We start from the raw sequence: 13,264 nt of genomic DNA, 5'->3' as shown, positions 1-13,264 counted from the left end.
AAGGAGAAAACTCAAAACCAGGTGGAATGAAGAGAGAAACGTTCGTGTTCCGTGTTCCACCAACTACGACGATCACAGCTTCAGATGAAGTGACAAACAGAACGCGTGGCTCATGAGTCAAACACAATTGTTACCATGGCGATAACACCACCGATCGTTTTCTCTCTTTTCGAACGTTCTCGATGAAGATTTTATTAATTATAAAATTAATATCGTTCATTTTGCCACAAATCGAACACGAATGAATTTATACAAAAACCGAATGAACAAACAAATAATCCCGGAGTGGTAAACCGAAGGGTCGTGTGGCCAGGGATGTTCGTGAAGGGGTCGTACTCGTACATGTGATTGATGTCGCTGATTGGAGGAGCTCGGTCGTTCACCTGTACCGGATCCCGACCCACGTGGGCGATGGAGGTAACGAGCTTGTTGTGAGGTGCACCCTTTGGTTCAATCCCATCAAGTTTCCTTGGATTTCCCGAAGAGACCCGGGGTATGTTCAGTCATCAAGGTTCTTGTGGATCTCTCGCCGAGTGGTTTCAGCACTCCGTTGGGAACCATTGATAAGGAACGGCCTGCTTGGCAAGCGCTAGCTATCCCGCTTGGTAACTCAACATACCGAGGTAAACAAAACACACCGAGGTAAACAAAACACACTGAGTTAAACAAAACACACCGAGTTAAACAAAACACACCGAGGTAAACAAAAAAACTGAGGTAAACACAACACACCGAGGTAAACAAAAAAACTGAGGTAAGCAAAACACACCGAGGTAAAAAAAAAACCGAGGTAAACAAAACACAACGAGGTAAACAAAACACACCGAGGTGAACAAAACACACCGAGGTAAACAAAAAAAAACCGAGGTAAACAAAAAAAACCGAGGTAAACAAAACACTCCGCCTAAAAGGCGGTTAAACACCAAAGAAGAATATTCTTACTGCGGGAACACGTCTGTCAGGAGGGGTAATCTCGCGAGACTACGTGTTATGGACGAGATCTTGTTTCCTCACACCGTGAAGTGGATCATTCACATTGCGATGGTGTGTTTATCCGGCCCGGGTTCGATGGACGTGTAACATGTATTATTTAAACGAACACCGGCCCCGTGTCCTTTGATACAAGCGTCTGAAACATGGTGACAGAAGTGGTTCCGTGCGAGGTCTTCCCCCAGTCAGGAACGGATTCCAACAAGCAGCACCCCCTGTGTAAAAGTGAGTAAATAACTGAAGGCCGTGAACTGCCGCTGTGTAACGTGCTGTGCTCAAACACCACAGGCCTTGATGAACATGGCTGCCAACATTCGGGCGAATTAATTGACGTTCAGTTCGCGTCTGAGAGAGAAAGCTTCATCTTGTAAACATGGCGGATAGAAAAACGAGCTGAGAAGAGAGAAAACCGTCTCGGCGTTGTAATGGGAGATCACGTGGGCGCCGCGTGAGGGAACGTGACGTCACTGTGAACGTGACGTCACTGTGAGACGTCCACGAGACGAGCGGAGTTTCCGGGGTCGTTCGCGCATGCGCAGAACGAAGGAGTTTCCGGGGTCGTTCGCGCATGCGCAGAACGAACGAGTTTCGGGGGTCGTTCGCGCATGCGCAGAACGAAGGAGTGTCGGGGGTCGTTCGCGCATGCGCAGACCGAAGGAGTTTCGGGGGTCGTTCGCGCATGCGCAGAACGAACGCGTTTCGGGGGTCGTTCGCGCATGCGCAGAACGAACGAGTTTCCGGGGTCGTTCGTGCATGTGCAGAACGAACGAGTTTCGGGGGTCGTTCGCGCATGCGCAGAACGAAGGAGTTTCGGGGGTCGTTCGCGCATGCGCAGAACGAAGGAGTTTCGGGGGTCGTTCGCGCATGCGCAGAACGAAGGAGTTTCGGGGGTCGTTTGCGCATGCGCAGAACGAACGAGTTTCGGGGGTCGTTCGCGCATGCGCAGAACGAACGAGTTTCGGGGGTCGTTCGCGCATGCGCAGAACGAACGAGTTTCGGGGGTCGTTCGCGCATGCGCAGAACGAACGAGTTTCGGGGGTCGTTCGCGCATGCGCAGAACGAAGGAGTTTTGGGGTCGTTCGCGCATACACAGAACGAACGAGTTTCGGGGGTCGTTCGCGCATGCGCAGAATGAACGCTGCTGGGGCCGTTCGCGCATGCGCAGTAAGAAGGAATTTTGTGGGTAGTTTGCGCATGCGCAGAACGAACGAGTTTCGGGGGTCGTTCGCGCATGCGCAAAACGAACGAGTTTCGGGGGTCGTTCGCGCATGTGCAAAATGAACGAGTTTCGGGGGTCGTTCGCTCATGTGCAAAACGAACGAGTTTCGGGGGTCGTTCGCGCATGCGCAGAACGAACGCGTTTCCGGGGTCGTTTGCGCATGCGCAGAACGAACGAGTTTCGGAGGTCGTTCGCGCATGCGCAGAACGAACGAGTTTCAGGGGTCGTTCGCGCATGCGCAGAACAAACGAGTTTCGGGGGTCGTTCGCGCATGCGCAGAATGAAGGAGTTTTGGGGGTCGTTCGCGCATACGCAGAACGAACGAGTTTCAGGGGTCATTCGCGCATGCGCAGAACGAACGCTGCTGGGGTCGTTCGCGCATGCGCAGAACGAACGAGTTCCGGGTGTCTTTCGCGCATGCGCAGAACGAAGGAAATTTGGGGGTCGTTCGTGCATGCGCAGAATGAACGAGTTTCGGGGGTCATTCGCGCATGCACAGAACGAACGCGTTTTGGGGGTCGTTCGCGCATGTGCAAAACGATCGAGTTTCGGGGTCGTTTGCGCATGCGTAGAACGAACGAGTTTCGGCGGTCGTTCGCACATGCCCAGAATGAACGAGTTTCGGGGGTCGTTTGCGCATGCACAGAACGAAGGAGTTTTGGGGGTCGTTCGCGCATGCGCAGAACGAAAGAGTTTTGGGGGTCGTTCGCGCATGTGCAAAACGAACGAGTTTCGGGGTCGTTCGTGCATGCGCAGAACGAACGAGTTTCGGGGGTCGTTCGCGCATGTGCCGAACAAACGCGTTTCGGGGTCCTTCGGGCATGCGCAGAACGAACGAGTTTCGGCGGTCGTTTGCGCATGCGCAGAACGAACGAGTTTCGGGGTCGTTCGCGCATGCGCAGAACAAACGCGTTTCGGGGGTCGTTCGCGCATGCGCCGAACGAACGAGTTTCGCGGCTCTTTCGCGCATGCGCAGAACGAACGCGTTTCGGGGGTCGACCGCGCATGCGCAGAACGAACGAGTTCCGGGGGCCGTTCGCGCATGCGCAGAACGAACGAGCTTCGGGGTCGTTCGCGCATGCGCAGAACGAACGAGTTTCGGGGTCGTTAGCACATGCGCAGAACGAACGCGTTTCTGGGGTCGTTCATGCATGCACAGAACGAACAAGTTTCGGGGGTCATTCGCGCATGCGCAGAACGAAGGAGTTTTGGGGGTCGTTCGCGCATGCGCAGAATGAACGAGTTTTGGGGGTCGTTTGCGCATGTGCAGAACGAACGAGTTTCGGGGGTCATTTGCGCATGCGCAGAATGAACGAGTTTCGGGGGTCGTTCGCACATGCGCAGAACGAATGAGTTTCGGGGATCATTCGCGCATGCGCAGAACGAACGAGTTGCGGAGGTCGTTCTCGCATGCGCAGAACGAACGACTTTCGGGGGTCGTTCGCGCATGCGCAGAACGAACGAGTTTCAGGGGTCGTTCGCGCATGCGCAGAACGAACGCTGCTGGGGTCGTTCGCGCATGCGCAGAACGAACGAGTTTCGGGGGTCGTTCGCGCATGCGCAGAACGAACGAGTTTCGGGGGTCGTTCGCGCATGCGCAGAACGAAGGAGTTTCGGGGGTCGTTCGCGCATGCGCAGAACGAAGGAGTTTTGGGTGTCGTTCGCGCATACGCAGAACGAACGAGTTTCGGGGGTCGTTCGCGCATGCGCAGAATGAACGCGTTTCGGGGTCGTTCGCGCATGCGCAGAACGAAGGAATTTTGGGGTCGTTTGCGCATGCGCAGAACGAACGAGTTTCGGCGGTCGTTCGCGCATGCGCAGAAGGAACGAGTTTCGGGGGTCTTTCACGCATGCGCAGAACGAACGCGTTTCCGGGGTCGTTTGCGCATGCGCAGAACGAACGAGTTTCGGGGGTCGTTCGCGCATGCGCAAAACGAACGAGTTTCGGGGGTCGTTCGCGCATGCGCAGAACGAACACGTTTCGGGGGTCATTCGCGCATGCGCAGAACGAACGAGTTCCGGGGGTCGTTTGCGCATGCGCAGAACGAACGAGTTCCGGGGGTCGTTCGCGCATGCGCAGAACGAACGAGTTTCGGAGGTCGTTCGCGCATGCGCAGAACGAACGAGGTTCGGGGGTCGTTCGCGCATGCGCAGAATGAAGGAGTTTTGGCGGTCGTTCGCGCATACGCAGAACGAACGAGTTTCAGGGGTCGTTCGCGCATGCGCAGAACGAACGCGTTTCGGGGGTCGTTCGCGCATGCGCAGAACGAACGACTTCCGGGTGTCTTTCGCGCATGCGCAGAACGAAGGAAATTTGGGGGTCGTTCGCGCATGCGCAGAACGAACTAGTTTCGGGGGACGTTCGTGCATGTGCAGAATGAACGAGTTTCGGGGGTCGTTCGCGCATGCGCAGAACGAACGCGTTTTGGGGTCGTTTGCGCATGTGCAAAACGATCGAGTTTCGGGGTCGTTTGCGCATGCGTAGAACGAACGAGTTTCGGCTGTCGTTCGCACATGCCCAGAATGAACGAGTTTCGGGGGTCGTTTGCGCATGCGCAGAACGAAGGAGTTTTGGGGGCCGTTCGCGCATGCGCAGAACGAACGAGTTTCGGGGGTCGTTCGCGCATGTGCCGAACGAACGCGTTTCGGGGGTCCTTCGGGCATGTGCAGAACGAACGAGTTTCGGCGGTCGTTTGCGCATGCGCAGAACGAACGAGTTTCGGGGGTCGTTCGCGCATGCGCAGAACGAACGCGTTTCGGGGGTCGTTCGCGCATGCGCAGAACGAACGAGTTTCGGGGTTCTTTCGCGCATGCGCAGAACGAACGCGTTTCGGGGGTCATTCGCGCATGCGCAGAACGAACGAGTTCCGGGGGTCGTTCGTGCATGCGCAGAACAAACGAGTTTCGGGGGTCGTTCACGCATGCGCAGAATGAAGGAGTTTTGGGGGTCGTTCGCGCATATGCAGAACGAACGAGTTTCAGGGGTCGTTCGCGCATGCGCAGAACGAACGAGTTCCGGGTGTCTTTCGCGCATGCGCAGAACGAAGGAATTTTGGGGGTCGTTCACGCATCCGCAGAATGAAGGAGTTTTGGGGGTCGTTCGCGCATACGCAGAACGAACGAGTTTCAGGGGTCATTCGCGCATGCGCAGAACGAACGCGTTTCGGGGGTCGTTCGCGCATGCGCAGAACGAACGAGTTCCGGGTGTCTTTCGCGCATGCGCAGAACGAAGGAATTTTGGGGTCGTTCGCGCATGCGCAGAACGAACGAGTTTCCGGGGCCGTTCGTGCATGTGCAGAACGAACGAGTTTCGGGGGTCGTTCGCGCATGCGCAGAACGAAGGAGTTTCGGGGTCGTTCGCGCATGCGCAGAACGAAGGAGTTTTCGGGGTCGTTCGCGCATGCGCAGAACGAAGGAGTTTCGGGGTCGTTTGCGCATGCGCAGAACGAACGAGTTTCGGGGTCGTTCGCGCATGCGCAGAACGAACGAGTTTCGGGGGTCGTTCGCGCATGCGCAGAACGAACGAGTTTCGGGGGTCGTTCGCGCATGCGCAGAACGAAGGAGTTTTGGGGGTCGTTCGCGCATACACAGAACGAACGAGTTTCGGGGTCGTTCGCGCATGCGCAGAATGAACGCGCTGGGGTCGTTCGCGCATGCGCAGAACGAAGGAATTTTGGGGGTCGTTTGCGCATGCGCAGAACGAACGAGTTTCGGGGTCGTTCGCGCATGCGCAAAAGGAACGAGTTTCGGGGGTCGGTCGCGCATGTGCAAAACGAACGAGTGTCGGGGGTCGTTCGCTCATGTGCAAAACGAACGAGTTTCGGGGGTCGTTCGCGCATGCGCAGAACGAACGCGTTTCCGGGGTCGTTTGCGCATGCGCAGAACGAACGAGTTTCGGAGGTCGTTCGCGCATGCGCAGAACGAACGAGTTTCAGGGGTCGTTCGCGCATGCGCAGAACAAACGAGTTTCGGGGGTCGTTCGCGCATGCGCAGAATGAAGGAGTTTTGGGGGTCGTTCGCGCATACGCAGAACGAACGAGTTTCAGGGGTCATTCGCGCATGCGCAGAACGAACGCGTTTCGGGGGTCGTTCGCGCATGCGCAGAACGAACGAGTTCCGGGTGTCTTTCGCGCATGCGCAGAACGAAGGAAATTTGGGGGTCGTTCGTGCATGCGCAGAATGAACGAGTTTCGGGGTCATTCGCGCATGCACAGAACGAACGCGTTTTGGGGGTCGTTCGCGCATGTGCAAAACGATCGAGTTTCGGGGGTCGTTTGCGCATGCGTAGAACGAACGAGTTTCGGCGGTCGTTCGCACATGCCCAGAATGAACGAGTTTCGGGGGTCGTTTGCGCATGCACAGAACGAAGGAGTTTTGGGGGTCGTTCGCGCATGCGCAGAACGAAAGAGTTTTGGGGGTCGTTCGCGCATGTGCAAAACGAACGAGTTTCGGGGGTCGTTCGTGCATGCGCAGAACGAACGAGTTTCGGGGGTCGTTCGCGCATGTGCCGAACAAACGCGTTTCGGGGGTCCTTCGGGCATGCGCAGAACGAACGAGTTTCGGCGGTCGTTTGCGCATGCGCAGAACGAACGAGTTTCGGGGGTCGTTCGCGCATGCGCAGAACAAACGCGTTTCGGGGGTCGTTCGCGCATGCGCAGAACGAACGAGTTTCGGGGTTCTTTCGCGCATGCGCAGAACGAACGCGTTTCGGGGGTCATTCGCGCATGCGCAGAACGAACGAGTTCCGGGGGTCGTTCGCGCATGCGCAGAACGAACGAGTTTCGGGGGTCGTTCGCGCATGCGCAGAACGAACGAGTTTCGGGGGTCGTTAGCGCATGCGCAGAACGAACGCGTTTCTGGGGTCGTTCGTGCATGCGCAGAACGAACAAGTTTCGGGGGTCATTCGCGCATGCGCAGAACGAAGGAGTTTTGGGGGTCGTTCGCGCATGCGCAGAATGAACGAGTTTTGGGGGTCGTTTGCGCATGTGCAGAACGAACGAGTTTCGGGGGTCATTTGCGCATGCGCAGAATGAACGAGTTTCGGGGGTCGTTCGCACATGCGCAGAACGAATGAGTTTCGGGGATCATTCGCGCATGCGCAGAACGAACGAGTTGCGGAGGTCGTTCTCGCATGCGCAGAACGAACGACTTTCGGGGGTCGTTCGCGCATGCGCAGAACGAACGAGTTTCAGGGGTCGTTCGCGCATGCGCAGAACGAACGCGTTTCGGGGGTCGTTCGCGCATGCGCAGAACGAACGAGTTTCCGGGGTCGTTCGCGCATGCGCAGAACGAACGAGTTTCCGGGGTCGTTCGCGCATGCGCAGAACGAACGAGTTTCGGGGGTCGTTCGCGCATGCGCAGAACGAACGAGTTTCGGGGGTCGTTCGCGCATGCGCAGAACGAAGGAGTTTCGGGGGTCGTTCGCGCATGCACAGAACGAAGGAGTTTTGGGGGTCGTTCGCGCATGCGCAGAACGAAAGAGTTTTGGGGGTCGTTCGCGCATGTGCAAAACGAACGAGTTTCGGGGGTCGTTCGTGCATGCGCAGAACGAACGAGTTTCGGGGGTCGTTCGCGCATGTGCCGAACAAACGCGTTTCGGGGGTCCTTCGGGCATGCGCAGAACGAACGAGTTTCGGCGGTCGTTTGCGCATGCGCAGAACGAACGAGTTTCGGGGGTCGTTCGCGCATGCGCAGAACAAACGCGTTTCGGGGGTCGTTCGCGCATGCGCAGAACGAACGAGTTTCGGGGTTCTTTCGCGCATGCGCAGAACGAACGCGTTTCGGGGGTCGTTCGCGCATGCGCAGAACGAACGAGTTCCGGGGGTCGTTCGCGCATGCGCAGAACGAACGAGTTTCGGGGGTCGTTCGCGCATGCGCAGAACGAACGAGTTTCGGGGGTCGTTAGCGCATGCGCAGAACGAACGCGTTTCTGGGGTCGTTCGTGCATGCACAGAACGAACAAGTTTCGGGGGTCATTCGCGCATGCGCAGAACGAAGGAGTTTTAGGGGTCGTTCGCGCATGCGCAGAATGAACGAGTTTTGGGGGTCGTTTGCGCATGTGCAGAACGAACGAGTTTCGGCGGTCATTTGCGCATGCGCAGAATGAACGAGTTTCGGGGGTCGTTCGCACATGCGCAGAACGAATGAGTTTCGGGGATCATTCGCGCATGCGCAGAACGAACGAGTTGCGGAGGTCGTTCTCGCATGCGCAGAACGAACGACTTTCGGGGGTCGTTCGCGCATGCGCAGAACGAACGAGTTTCAGGGGTCGTTCGCGCATGCGCAGAACGAACGCGTTTCGGGGGTCGTTCGCGCATGCGCAGAACGAACGAGTTTCGGGGGTCGTTCGCGCATGCGCAGAACGAACGAGTTTCGGGGGTCGTTCGCGCATGCGCAGAACGAAGGAGTTTCGGGGGTCGTTCGCGCATGCGCAGAACGAAGGAGTTTTGGGTGTCGTTCGCGCATACGCAGAACGAACGAGTTTCGGGGGTCGTTCGCGCATGCGCAGAATGAACGCGTTTCGGGGGTCGTTCGCGCATGCGCAGAACGAAGGAATTTTGGGGGTCGTTCGCGCATGCGCAGAACGAACGAGTTTCGGCGGTCGTTCGCGCATGCGCAGAAGGAACGAGTTTCGGGGGTCTTTCACGCATGCGCAGAACGAACGCGTTTCCGGGGTCGTTTGCGCATGCGCAGAACGAACGAGTTTCGGGGGTCGTTCGCGCATGCGCAAAACGAACGAGTTTCGGGGGTCGTTCGCGCATGCGCAGAACGAACACGTTTCGGGGGTCATTCGCGCATGCGCAGAACGAACGAGTTCCGGGGGTCGTTTGCGCATGCGCAGAACGAACGAGTTCCGGGGGTCGTTCGCGCATGCGCAGAACGAACGAGTTTCGGAGGTCGTTCGCGCATGCGCAGAACGAACGAGTTTCGGGGGTCGTTCGCGCATGCGCAGAATGAAGGAGTTTTGGCGGTCGTTCGCGCATACGCAGAACGAACGAGTTTCAGGGGTCGTTCGCGCATGCGCAGAACGAACGCGTTTCGGGGGTCGTTCGCGCATGCGCAGAACGAACGACTTCCGGGTGTCTTTCGCGCATGCGCAGAACGAAGGAAATTTGGGGGTCGTTCGCGCATGCGCAGAACGAACTAGTTTCGGGGGACGTTCGTGCATGTGCAGAATGAACGAGTTTCGGGGGTCGTTCGCGCATGCGCAGAACGAACGCGTTTTGGGGGTCGTTTGCGCATGTGCAAAACGATCGAGTTTCGGGGGTCGTTTGCGCATGCGTAGAACGAACGAGTTTCGGCTGTCGTTCGCACATGCCCAGAATGAACGAGTTTCGGGGGTCGTTTGCGCATGCGCAGAACGAAGGAGTTTTGGGGGCCGTTCGCGCATGCGCAGAACGAACGAGTTTCGGGGGTCGTTCGCGCATGTGCCGAACGAACGCGTTTCGGGGGTCCTTCGGGCATGCGCAGAACGAACGAGTTTCGGCGGTCGTTTGCGCATGCGCAGAACGAACGAGTTTCGGGGGTCGTTCGCGCATGCGCAGAACGAACGCGTTTCGGGGGTCGTTCGCGCATGCGCAGAACGAACGAGTTTCGGGGTTCTTTCGCGCATGCGCAGAACGAACGCGTTTCGGGGGTCATTCGCGCATGCGCAGAACGAACGAGTTCCGGGGGTCGTTCGTGCATGCGCAGAACGAACGAGTTTCGGGGGTCGTTCACGCATGCGCAGAATGAAGGAGTTTTGGGGGTCGTTCGCGCATATGCAGAACGAACGAGTTTCAGGGGTCGTTCGCGCATGCGCAGAACGAACGAGTTCCGGGTGTCTTTCGCGCATGCGCAGAACGAAGGAATTTTGGGGGTCGTTCACGCATGCGCAGAATGAAGGAGTTTTGGGGGTCGTTCGCGCATACGCAGAACGAACGAGTTTCAGGGGTCATTCGCGCATGCGCAGAACGAACGCGTTTCGGGGGTCGTTCGCGCATGCGCAGAACGAACGAGTTCCGGGTGTCTTTCGCGCATGCGCAGAACGAAGGAATTTTGGGGGTCGTTCGCGCATGCGCAGAACGAACGAGTTTCCGGGGTCGTTCGTGCATGTGCAGAACGAACGAGTTTCGGGGGTCGTTCGCGCATGCGCAGAACGAAGGAGTTTCGGGGGTCGTTCGCGCATGCGCAGAACGAAGGAGTTTCGGGGGTCGTTCGCGCATGCGCAGAACGAAGGAGTTTCGGGGGTCGTTTGCGCATGCGCAGAACGAACGAGTTTCGGGGGTCGTTCGCGCATGCGCAGAACGAACGAGTTTCGGGGGTCGTTCGGCGCATGCGCAGAACGAACGAGTTTCGGGGTCGTTCGCGCATGCGCAGAACGAAGGAGTTTTGGGGTCGTTCGCGCATACACAGAACGAACGAGTTTCGGGGTCGTTCGCGCATGCGCAGAATGAACGCGTTGCTGGGGTCGTTCGCGCATGCGCAGAACGAAGGAATTTTGGGGGTCGTTTGCGCATGCGCAGAACGAACGAGTTTCGGGGGTCGTTCGCGCATGCGCAAAACGAACGAGTTTCGGGGGTCGTTCGCGCATGTGCAAAACGAACGAGTTTCGGGGGTCGTTCGCTCATGTGCAAAACGAACGAGTTTCGGGGGTCGTTCGCGCATGCGCAGAACGAACGCGTTTCCGGGGTCGTTTGCGCATGCGCAGAACGAACGAGTTTCGGAGGTCGTTCGCGCATGCGCAGAACGAACGAGTTTCAGGGGTCGTTCGCGCATGCGCAGAACAAACGAGTTTCGGGGGTCGTTCGCGCATGCGCAGAATGAAGGAGTTTTGGGGGTCGTTCGCGCATACGCAGAACGAACGAGTTTCAGGGGTCATTCGCGCATGCGCAGAACGAACGCGTTTCGGGGGTCGTTCGCGCATGCGCAGAACGAACGAGTTCCGGGTGTCTTTCGCGCATGCGCAGAACGAAGGAAATTTGGGGGTCGTTCGTGCATGCGCAGAATGAACGAGTTTCGGGGGTCATTCGCGCATGCACAGAACGAACGCGTTTTGGGGGTCGTTCGCGCATGTGCAAAACGATCGAGTTTCGGGGGTCGTTTGCGCATGCGTAGAACGAACGAGTTTCGGCGGTCGTTCGCACATGCCCAGAATGAACGAGTTTCGGGGGTCGTTTGCGCATGCACAGAACGAAGGAGTTTTGGGGGTCGTTCGCGCATGCGCAGAACGAAAGAGTTTTGGGGGTCGTTCGCGCATGTGCAAAACGAACGAGTTTCGGGGGTCGTTCGTGCATGCGCAGAACGAACGAGTTTCGGGGTCATTCGCGCATGTGCCGAACAAACGCGTTTCGGGGTCCTTCGGGCATGCGCAGAACGAACGAGTTTCGGCGGTCGTTTGCGCATGCGCAGAACGAACGAGTTTCGGGGTCGTTCGCGCATGCGCAGAACAAACGCGTTTCGGGGTCGTTCGCGCATGCGCAGAACGAACGAGTTTCGGGGTTCTTTCGCGCATGCGCAGAACGAACGCGTTTCGGGGTCATTCGCGCATGCGCAGAACGAACGAGTTCCGGGGTCGTTCGCGCATGCGCAGAACGAACGAGTTTCGGGGTCGTTCGCGCATGCGCAGAACGAACGAGTTTCGGGGTCGTTGGCGCATGCGCAGAACGAACGCGTTTCTGGGGTCGTTCGTGCATGCGCAGAACGAACAAGTTTCGGGGTCATTCGCGCATGCGCAGAACGAAGGAGTTTTGGGGTCGTTCGCGCATGCGCAGAATGAACGAGTTTTGGGGTCGTTTGCGCATGTGCAGAACGAACGAGTTTCGGGGTCATTTGCGCATGCGCAGAATGAACGAGTTTCGGGGTCGTTCGCACATGCGCAGAACGAATGAGTTTCGGGGATCATTCGCGCATGCGCAGAACGAACGAGTTGCGGAGGTCGTTCTCGCATGCGCAGAACGAACGACTTTCGGGGGTCGTTCGCGCATGCGCAGAACGAACGAGTTTCAGGGGTCGTTCGCGCATGCGCAGAACGAACGCGTTTCGGGGGTCATTTGCGCATGCGCAGAATGAACGAGTTTCGGGGGTCGTTCGCACATGCGCAGAACGAATGAGTTTCGGGGATCATTCGCGCATGCGCAGAACGAACGAGTTGCGGAGGTCGTTCTCGCATGCGCAGAACGAACGACTTTCGGGGGTCGTTCGCGCATGCGCAGAACGAACGAGTTTCAGGGGTCGTTCGCGCATGCGCAGAACGAACGCGTTTCGGGGGTCGTTCGCGCATGCGCAGAACGAACGAGTTTCGGGGGTCGTTCGCGCATGCGCAGAACGAACGAGTTTCGGGGGTCGTTCGCGCATGCGCAGAACGAAGGAGTTTCGGGGGTCGTTCGCGCATGCGCAGAACGAAGGAGTTTTGGGTGTCGTTCGCGCATACGCAGAACGAACGAGTTTCGGGGGTCGTTCGCGCATGCGCAGAATGAACGCGTTTCGGGGGTCGTTCGCGCATGCGCAGAACGAAGGAATTTTGGGGGTCGTTCGCGCATGCGCAGAACGAACGAGTTTCGGCGGTCGTTCGCGCATGCGCAGAAGGAACGAGTTTCGGGGGTCTTTCACGCATGCGCAGAACGAACGCGTTTCCGGGGTCGTTTGCGCATGCGCAGAACGAACGAGTTTCGGGGGTCGTTCGCGCATGCGCAAAACGAACGAGTTTCGGGGGTCGTTCGCGCATGCGCAGAACGAACACGTTTCGGGGGTCATTCGCGCATGCGCAGAACGAACGAGTTCCGGGGGTCGTTTGCGCATGCGCAGAACGAACGAGTTCCGGGGGTCGTTCGCGCATGCGCAGAATGAAGGAGTTTTGGCGGTCGTTCGCGCATACGCAGAACGAACGAGTTTCAGGGGTCGTTCGCGCATGCGCAGAACGAACGCGTTTCGGGGGTCGTTCGCGCATGCGCAGAACGAACGACTTCCGGGTGTCTTTCGCGCATGCGCAGAACGAAGGAAATTTGGGGGTCGTTCGCGCATGCGCAGAACGAACTAGTTTCGGGGGACGTTCGTGCATGTGCAGAATGAACGAGT

At 57.9% G+C, this 13,264-nt stretch overlaps 1 protein-coding gene across 2 annotated transcripts in view; it reads left to right on the top strand.

Annotated features, from left to right (window-relative positions):
* Nucleotides 1–959: 959 nt before the first annotated feature.
* Nucleotides 960–13,264, top strand: part of LOC147021636 (uncharacterized) — an 82,776-nt gene continuing 70,471 nt past the window's right edge. For both annotated transcript variants that reach the window (XM_085891810.1, XM_085891807.1), the window contains exon 1: nucleotides 960–1,215. The gene's annotated coding sequence lies outside the window, so the exon portion shown is untranslated. The remainder of the gene's footprint in view (nucleotides 1,216–13,264) is intronic.

This window comes from Eptatretus burgeri, chromosome 8 (genome assembly GCF_056783735.1).
Source record: "Eptatretus burgeri isolate ZD-2024b chromosome 8, Ebu_testis_v1, whole genome shotgun sequence".
NCBI classification, from domain to species: Eukaryota; Metazoa; Chordata; class Myxini; order Myxiniformes; family Myxinidae; genus Eptatretus; species Eptatretus burgeri.
Note: the sequence above shows the minus strand (reverse complement) of the source record. Positions and strands in the feature narration are given on the sequence as shown.